This window comes from Balaenoptera physalus (genome assembly GCF_965194825.1).
Source record: "Balaenoptera physalus genome assembly, chromosome: 18".
NCBI lineage: Eukaryota > Metazoa > Chordata > Mammalia > Artiodactyla > Balaenopteridae > Balaenoptera > Balaenoptera physalus.
This window is the reverse complement of record NC_138899.1, coordinates 75699493-75709079: the sequence shown is the minus strand read 5'-3', so window position 1 is coordinate 75709079 and position 9587 is coordinate 75699493. Positions and strand designations below refer to the sequence as shown.

Sequence of the window (9587 nt, the reverse complement as noted above, 5' to 3'; positions counted from 1 at the left end):
TGGGCTCCGCTGCCGGCGTTCTGGGAACCCGCGCGGAGTCGGGGAGTGATTGCCGCGGGGGCTCCGGGCAGCGCAGTGTTTATTTTGGCTTCTCGGTCTTCACAGCCCTCGTTCTCTCCTGCCTGCATCACCTGCTCGCGCTGAGGTATTGCAGCTCATCCGGCACCTTCGCGTGCTGCCAGGTTAAACATTCTCTGTTTTAGAAGGGCTGGTAGGTGAGTTCAACCGAATCCCTCCCCGCCCCACACCCCCGGCTTTGGATAATTTGTTCTGTGTCTTCGTCTTAATTTAGTACGAATGTGTTATTTCCTTTGAGCTTTGTAATGGTAAAGCAGTGAAGCGGTTTGCTACATCCATTTTTTCATTCTGAGCCTGTGCACAGAAGGAATTTCAGGCACATAAGTGATGTTACTACCATTCTATTTTAAATACAAACACGGAAAGAAGTACTCTTGGCAGGATACCAAAGGCGCATGTACTCTGTGTTATATAAGTGCTTTTAAAAAATATTTGCTCATTGTTAAAGTTATAAAAGGGATTACCAGAGCACCTAAGAAGAGAGGGTGAAGATAAGTCAGAGCCATAATTTCTGCTTTAAACCAAAACTTTACTGGAAGATAAGCACGGTCTTAGCTGGAGACACCCTTTAAGATGATATAGGGCCGCTTCTTTGACCTCATTAGGTACAGTTGTAAAACATTAAAAAACAGAGTAAGTTTTGTAAGGGCTGTTAAGAAACTTAGTGAAAATTCTTTGACTACTTATTGATAGTAATAAAAAAGATCCCACAGATATCCTTTATGGGTTTTAAACTAGTGAATGATTTTATTTCTTATAGCTGATGGAAACTTTGTAATTATGAACTGCCAGTTATTAAAGATTTAAATAATCTTTAATATCTCTACTGGTATTTATGGGTTTTTTTTCAGAGAAGAACAAGACAGAAGTAGAAATATCAGATATACTGAGGTCTGGGCACCTCCTCTTGTGACCCACATCTCAGGAATCTGTTCCAATTGGTTTTTGGTGATGCTGTGACATTTGTAATGTTAAAAAACTCCCTTGTGATTCTAATGTGTAGCCAGGGGTGAGACCCATAGGATAGCATTGTTTTTTTCAATTTGTCACTTTGTAGCCTAAGGTGTGGCTCCAGTGGTTTAAGGAAAGTAAAAAATAAGTGGTTAGAAATACGGAGAGAGAATGGTATTGAAAAGAAGATGTGTTGAAGAATTATAGCATGTACACTTTTGTATTTTGTATATCTTTCTCAATTTTTTTTAAACCTGCAGGGAATAGTTGATGTTTATTGGGGACCCATGATTCCATGTAGACTGTGTCACAGAGTCCTGAGTGGGACATTTCTTTGTGCACAGGTAACAGTGAAGTTGAGTAGCGGTGTCAGGATATTCCTTTTTGTTTACATGAAAAGACAATCATGTCTTATTAAAGATTGTTTGCTCCATCAAATTCAAAACTCATTATGTTAATACAGACTAGCAAATTAAGTGCAAAAAAGCTTTTATTGTCTTTAAGGTTGGAAATAGACGTGGCTGCTGAATCAGTGTTTTCTGTCTACTTCATGTAATTCCAAATACCCAAATCTGGGGGCAGATCTTAGGGATGGTTTATGAAGGCTTACGTAAGTGCTACGACTATTGCGTTAAACTCTCTGTTTTGGCTATTACATAATTGACACAGTACTGGATTGTTAAAGCCAAAACAGGGGAAGGATGCACAGCCCCAGCCCAGCACATGCGCTTTCATAATGAATTGCTGTGGCCAAATTAGAGGGAACAGCAGGGACGGAGGTTTGTGAAAGAGAGATAAGAATAGCGTCTAGAGGATTGATGTAAGAGAAGACTTATGCTTAGCGGTTTTCTGGAGATTTTAATGCTGCGGTATAAACCTCTCTAGTCTTTTGTATCTCCCAGCAGAGGCGCATTGACTGGGAAGCTAATGAATCTTAAGCTTCAGGGCCCCTCACTCCGGCTTCGTCCAAGCCCCTGGGAGGGCCACTAGCAATGTGCTCACATGGTCACAGAAGTTTGTATTTGTAATTTTGGATTTTTTTAAAGTAAGGAGGACACTCTCTCCCCCCTCCCGCGTCCCATCATAAAAATGTAAGGCTCCATAAACCCTGAATCTGCTGTCTCCTGATTATGTTCAAATGTTAACTTTGAAAAATGCTTTTTCTTATTTTAACGTCTGTAGTCTCATGAAAAGACAAAAAAAGAAATCTGGCCAATATTGTAGTTGAGCTGCTGAGAAAATGCAAACTGCTATTACCCAGGGCTCAGGTGGTTACCTGGTGAATCAGCTGTGCCTTGTGATCTCACACAAACTGGGACTTTTTTGCATCCGAGCCGAGCCGGAGGCAGAGAGAAGCTGAGACGGGGGCGGGGAAGGGAGGAAAGTGGGTTAAAGCCCTTCCACATCTCAGAGACTGCTGCCGAGGGGAAAGGGAGAAAGAAATGAACTACCAAAAGATGCTTCATTAATAAAAGGTTAATAGGAACAGATAGCATCAGCTCCATAGGAGACCTTCCTGTAAACTCCTTAGGATCTGTCTTCAATATGAATTCTAAACAGGGAGCAAACTCAGGCCTGGAAAATATCTTGCAGGAAACAAGTGCAGGCTGGGAAGGGCTAGGATAAACTATTGACTTGTTCCCGTTAGCAGTTTTATGGGTAAATGGGAGTCGTATTATGTCTGCCGCAGGAATGTTGGAGAGGGGGTTATTAAAAAGAGTGGAGGATTTTCCCTTTTTCTCTGAAGCAATTTCTACTTCATATCTGAATTTGGATGCTTCAGATCTTACCATCTTGACCCCTTTCCCACCGGTCCTTATACCCCCTCCACCCACCCACCTATCCATCTATCTACCCACCTATCCATCTATCCACCCACCCATCCACCCACTCATCCACCCACCCATCCACCCACTCATCCACCCACCCACCCACCCATTTACAAAGTCACTCCCCTTGACCAAACTTTAGTCAGACTCCTCTGAGCCCTTCTCTTGACTAGGCCTCAACCTTGGCCTACAGGAACTGCAGCTTTCAACACAATCCTGTCCGTGTAGTGTTGTCCCCCGGCCCCCCAGGAGACTTGAGAAAACTCTAACTTGGCTTCCAGCCCCCGGGGTCATGCCCCTGGGATGACCCATCCCCCCCTTGAGTTTCTGTTTGGAAAAGCTCAAGTCAGCCAAAAGGATTTACCCTTTGTTCCAGCCAACACCTGAGGATGGGCCCGATTTCCCTTTTATTCAGCATTTAGTAGAAAAACAGTACAATTACGATGCATTCTCTGTTCCTTTGAGATGTATACGTATCTCCTACCACCCAGGAGTATCCTTCTCAAGGACCTGAAAGCCGCTCCTTTGACATGTAATCAGGAAGGATAGGGCCTGTGTCTCCCGTCTCTAGGAGACTAGGACAAACTGACACACAACATCGTTGAGGATGACCAATCACTACCTGCTTTTGGTAATTGCCCACTTCTGTGACTCTGCCTTAGCCCTGTCTGTGCTCTTTTGTTCTTCCTTTAAAACACCTGGCTGCCTCCTCGTGGATTGAAGTTGAGCCGAGTTTTATACTGAAGTCTCTTTTCTCTCTTGCAGTATATACTGAATAAATTCTGTCTTTACTGCCTTTAACTAGCATCTAGCTTTGTTTTTCTTTAGTAACATCCAGCGGATACTTTCCAGTGTCTGTTTGTGCCAAGCGCTGTTCTAGACATTAGGTATTTTAGAGCAGTGAACACAACAGACAAAAACTGTGCCCCAGAGGAGCTTACAGTGTCACGGATAAACTTACGTAAAATGTGTACCGTATCAGGTCGGGAGAGTGCTATGGAGAACAGGAAATCAGAAAAGGAGGAGAAGGAGCGTAGGTTGGGGCGTGAGTGTTGCTGGGACACGTAGGTCAGCGAAGGCCTCCCTGAGAGTGGATGCTGAGTAGAGCCCTGAAGGAGAGGAAGAGGGAGCCGTGTGGATGTCCGGGCAGAGTGTTGCCCTCGCTGGGGCACGGCCGGTGCAGAGGGGGCCGGTGCAGAGCCCTCGGAGGCCGGAGCTGGGCTGGCGCTTGTGAGGAGCAGCGGGTGGAGGGGGGCTGGTGCAGCAGGCAGGCTCGCGGCCAGTGCTGCCCTGCAGCAGCAGCCCACCCCTCCCAATTCTCCTGCGGTGGCTTCTTGGACCTGCCCTGGGACCCTCCTCTCCAGCGACGTGAGGCTGTGTCAGCGAGTGATGGTGTTACGCTTGGGCTTTAGGTGGTGTGTTGGTTTGGGATCAGCTACAGCTGAGGGCCTCTCAGGGCAACTGGAATCCAGTCCAGACCATTACATAAACCAGGAGTAGGGGGGAAGGTTGCGTGTCTCCGTGGATGGTTCCCACTGGCTTGCTGTAGGAAAGGGGCCAACAGGAAAGCCTTATTTCAGCCCGGATTCCCTGCCGTCCCCTAGGAACAGATAGAACCGTGGTGAATAAAGGATGCCAGCAGTGGGAACCACACTACTCTTTCTTGGGGAATATCAAGATGTCAGGAACCTAGAGCAACTCCTGGCGTGAGACTGAGCCAGCGAGAACCCCGTGGCCTAAAGGTGTTTGGGTTGGTTGGGGTTTGGGGAGGGGAGTTTGCTCATTGGTTGACGAGGCTCCTCTGTGCCTGGATGGCTGCCCTACGTGTACTAACCAGGAGGCACACGTGTGGACCTGGTAGCAGGTGGTCACGGATCCCTCAGTGGAAAAGGTGAGATGCCAGTGGGGAGCAGCAGCCAGGAGCTGTCTGCTGGAGAAAGGCATAGCCTTCCGGGGTGCATGGGGGACGGGGCTGGGGGGCAGGATACATAGCTGTTTACCTTGTCAAGCTATTGGCCTATAACCATTTCTATCCCTGACACAGACAAAGAAATCTTTCTTATAGATAACGATTCTCTGGGTTGTTTGCTAGCAGGTTGGCACATAACAGCAGCCTGAATGAGCACAAAAGCAGGTGGCATTAGGAGGGTGGCGTGTATAGGAGATTGCAGGTGGCATTAGGAATGTGGCATGTGTAGGAGATTGGCAGGTGGCATTAGGAAGGTGGCATACTTAGGAGATTGGCAGGTGGCATAGGAAGGTGGCATACGTAGGAGATTGGCAGGTGGCATTAGGAAGGTGGCATACATAGGAGATTGGTGTCCTTGCCTCTTCTCTGTGCCTGTCATTGCTTTGTGTGGTTTCTCTCTTTGCAGGCTTCTTTCACATGCCCTACCATGTTTGGAAAATGGGGGATTTAAGGTTATTCCTGGGTATGTTATACTCTTCTTTAACTTTTGTGAATGAGCCCTCTTCTAATTGGCTATTGTTATATAATCAGTCGGTTATATATATTATGCATAGTGGTCATATTACATTGTCTTAGCCCTTTTGGGCTGCTATAACAATATACATCAAAAACAAAGCAAAACAAAACACAAAACAAAACAAAAAAACCATATACATCAGACTGGTGGCTTATAAACAACAGATATTTATTCTCACTGTTCTGGAGGCTGGGAAGTCCAGGATCATGTTGCCAGCAGATTTGGTAAGGGCCTGCTTTTTGGTTCACAGATGGCACCTTTTTGCTCTGTCCTCACTTGGTGGAAGGGGCAAGCAAGAAGCTCTCTGGGGCTCCGTTTATTAAGGTACTGATCTCATTCATGAGGGTTCTGCCCTCATGACCCAGTCACCTCCCAAAGGCCCCACATCCTAATACCATCACCTTGGGCATTAGGTTTTCAACATATGAATTTTGGGGGGACTCAAACATTCAGATTGTAGCATATATATAACCAGTAATTTATATTTAGAAAACTGTTGATTTTAAGATATAATCGTGTAACTGGGCACTTTTCAAGCTCTTATCAATTCTAATCTCTTTTTGGTTATTTTTCTTGAATTTTCTAGGTAGACAGTCATATCATCTGTAGGTGATGATTATTTTTGTTTCTTTTCTTATTTCTATTTCTATTTCATGTTTTATTACCAGAGTTTAGACTAGATAGAAGGAGAAGAGATTGTTAACTCAATCTGTTGAGTGATTTTTTTTTTAACATAAGATTAAGTATTGTCCTTCAGGTAGATGTACTTTCCCTGTCCTGTAGGGCAGGGGTCCCCAGCAGTCCGAGGCCTGTTAGGAACCAGCTGCACGGCAGGAGGTGAGTGGCGGGCGAGCGAGTGAAGCTTCGTCTCCTGCTCCCCATCGCTCGCATTACCACCTGAACCACCCCCTACCTGCCCCTTCCCATCCGTGGAAAAACTGTCCTCCACAAAACTGGTCCCTGGTGCCAAAAAGGTTGGGGGCAGCTGCTGTAGGGGGTAGGTTGTATGACCCTTCAAGACTTCTCCTTATTAGTCTTGCCACTCTGTGTGCACCTACAGACCCATTGCACCAGTAGGTTCAGTTCCCTTAGAAAAACAAAGCAGTGTGTATGCATAGTCATTAAAGGTGAGCCAGCAGTGTATGTGATGGGGGCTAAGCCAGTATTAATGACAGGTTGATGCTGACTTTGGGAACTTTGACTCACCCACAGAAATGGAAAGCCAACATAGTGTATTAGCTTCTTCTTTTTTTTTTTTTAAATTAATTAATTAATTTATTTTAATTAATTAATTTATTTTTATTTTTGGCTGTGTTGGGTTTTTGTTTCTGTGCGAGGGCGGGCTTTCTCTAGTTGTGGCAAGCGGGGGCCACTCTTCATCGCGGTGCGTGGGCCTTTCACCATCGCGGCCTCTCCTGTTGTGGAGCACAGGCTCCAGACGCGCAGGCTCAGTAATTGTGGCTCACGGGCCCAGTTGCTCCATGGCATGTGGGATCTTCCCAGACCAGGGCTCGAACCCGTGTCCCCTGCATTGGCAGGCAGATTCTCAACCACTGCACCACCAGGGAAGCCCAGTGTATTAGCTTCTATAAAGACTGTAATCAGACAAATAAATTTGTCCAGACACAGGCTAATATTGATATAGTGATTTTAAACGCTTTTCAAAAGTATTGTGGAATATAGAGCCTTGTATTACAAGAAATGGCAATAAAACAGCAGAAGCAAATAATGAACACTTAATAGGGAAGTTAACTTTTCACACTTGACTAGACTTACTGCAAAGGACTAACCTAAAAACTTAATATGAGCACTATCTCTGTTAAATGACAGTATAAGAGGAGTAATCTCAAATCATCCAGAATTAATTATCTTTGTACTAGGCTGTTTGAAATTACTCAAAATAGCTTCTGAAGACAGGCAGTCTTTCTTTACACACAAATAATTGTCTTCTCAGGTTGGAAATGTTGCCACATATTAAGCCAAACATATTTTTGTACCTAATTCTTATATTTCTATCAGTTTATTTTCAGGGGAAGCCAATTTGAGAACTGAAATCATGCAAGAGAATAATTTTGATTGAAGTGAATATTTCTAAGCTTGATGCATTTTGTATTAGTGTTGCATAATATTTTAGGAAGTATGTATGGCAGGCATGGCAAAAATTACATTTAATTTCCTAAAGACTCTAGCAAGTAATAAAAAATTTATATTAGTTTAACTGGTAGCTAGTAATGAGTTTAATACTGAGAGAGCTAATTTGCTTCTACTAGCAGTTTTAAGAGGTTAGTCTAATATAAGTAACTGCTTTGTGCTCTACCCCCAAACTTCATACTGAATTTTTTCTGCTAGATTTTAGAATTATCATTTTGACAACAACCCAAGATATGGTAATGGAATATAAATGTGAGGTAGAACTAATATCTCAGTTTGGAGCATGAAAAAAAGAAAGGAGATATATGATCTGAAAATCACCCATCTCCAAGGTTGGGACTAGAAGGATACTTGTCAGGCAGTTGCCTCAAGCACAAAATTTAAGGGGGTACTAAAAATCTACGCAATAAAATAAATAATATTTTAATATGGTTAAAAAATTAAAATTAGTGCAAAAATTTGTAAACAAAATATCAAAAATTTAAGAAAGACAAGATCAGTATCTGATTTTTCCTTTTGGGTAAGGCTCCAGTGTGTCATAGCATGACTGATCATGTTACTGGTTGTGTTTTAATTTAAAATTTTGATATTTTGTTCACTATGGATTTTTTTTTGCATTAATTTTTATGTTTTAAAAGTATCATTTATCTTGGAACCACCTCTGGAATGTTGGAGTAAGGACATTGTGTAAATTCTCTTTTCCAAAACAGCAGTGAGAAGAAAATTTCACTGAGTGAGGCAAAAATTGTCAAAATAAACTATTATAGAACTCTGGAAATTGATCAAAGACTTGCAACAATCCAGGGGGTGTTTATTCAAGAAAAAAGACTGAATTGTGGTAAGAATAGTGACCTTTGTGGCATTTAAATTTATTCCCATTACCTCTTCCCAGCACCACGGTAGTCTTGAAAGGTAAAAGCTACTGGAGGGGACAGAGTAGGTTCAGAGCTCTTCAAATGCCCCATTCTTAGAGAACTGTCACTGTATGACCTGTCTGGCAGCTCCCTGAAAAGCTCAGAACTTGTTTTTATTTCTCCTGACTCAGAACTCATTCTTTGTAAACACCCTTAGGGGATTTGTTAGAAATGATCAGTGGCAGTTGTTTAACAGCACAGCTTCCTAAGGCGGCTACACCAGTTGGGGTTAACAAGAGGTTGACCAAAAAGCTGAAAAGGAATAATTGGGAAAAGAGATATCTATAGAGGGCTGTGAAAAACTTTGACATATTCCTTAGAATCCAGAAGGCCCATATGCATATTCAAGTCTGTACATATGCCTAAGTAAGATTTGAGAAGGCCTTAATCTATCACCTCTGGCTGACATTGAGGCTGTACACAAGCAGGAAGAATAGACAGAGTTGTAAACTGTCATCAGGGCATAGAAAGCCCATGTCAGCATACACACAGAGCCCACAGCAAAGGCTGTGAGACCTACTGGTTCAAAGCATTTAAGGAAATCTCTGTCCCATCATTAGCTGACTAATGAAGCAAATTGGGCAGAGACTTAAGTGGCTGCACATGGTAAAGAAAATAGACTTTATAGAATTAGTCCAGGAAATGGACAGATAGCATTAGGAATAACAAAAGCAAACAGCAACAACAATAAACCTTTGGTTGGAGTGGCGGAATCTGATTTCTGGAGTTGCCATATTATATTATTTTAAATCGAATTTCAACACACAATCGCAATACACGAAGAAACAGGAACGTATGACCAAGTCACAGGGAGAAAACAATTAAAAATGTCCCTGAAAAAGTTCAGATGTTGGACTTATTAGACAAATGTTTTAAGTCAGCAATCATAAATGTGTTCAAAGAATGAAAGGAAGTCATGTCTAAAGAATTAAAGGATGAGAATGATGTCTCACCAAATAGAGAATATAAATAAAGGGATAGAAATAATTTTAAAAGAACCAAATAGAAATTCTGGAGTTGAAAAGTACAATAATGGGGGCTGAAAAATGGTTTTGAATTGGCAGAAGAAAGAATCAGTGAACTTGAAAGTAGGTCAATTGAAATTATACAATTTGAGGAACAGAAAGCCAAATGAATGAAGAAAAATGAACAGGACTTCAGATTATTCATTGTGAGTA

General features: G+C 42.7%; 1 protein-coding gene across 10 annotated transcripts in view; it reads left to right on the top strand.

Annotated features, from left to right (window-relative positions):
* MTUS2 (microtubule associated scaffold protein 2) overlaps positions 1-9587 on the top strand; it is a 505324-nt gene that overhangs the window by 14086 nt on the left and 481651 nt on the right. Inside the window, exon 2 of one of the 10 annotated variants that reach the window (XM_082435500.1) lies at positions 106-215. The exons of the other annotated variants lie outside the window; for them this stretch is intronic. The gene's annotated coding sequence lies outside the window, so the exon portion shown is untranslated. The remainder of the gene's footprint in view (positions 1-105; positions 216-9587) is intronic. 10 annotated transcript variants of the gene reach the window in all.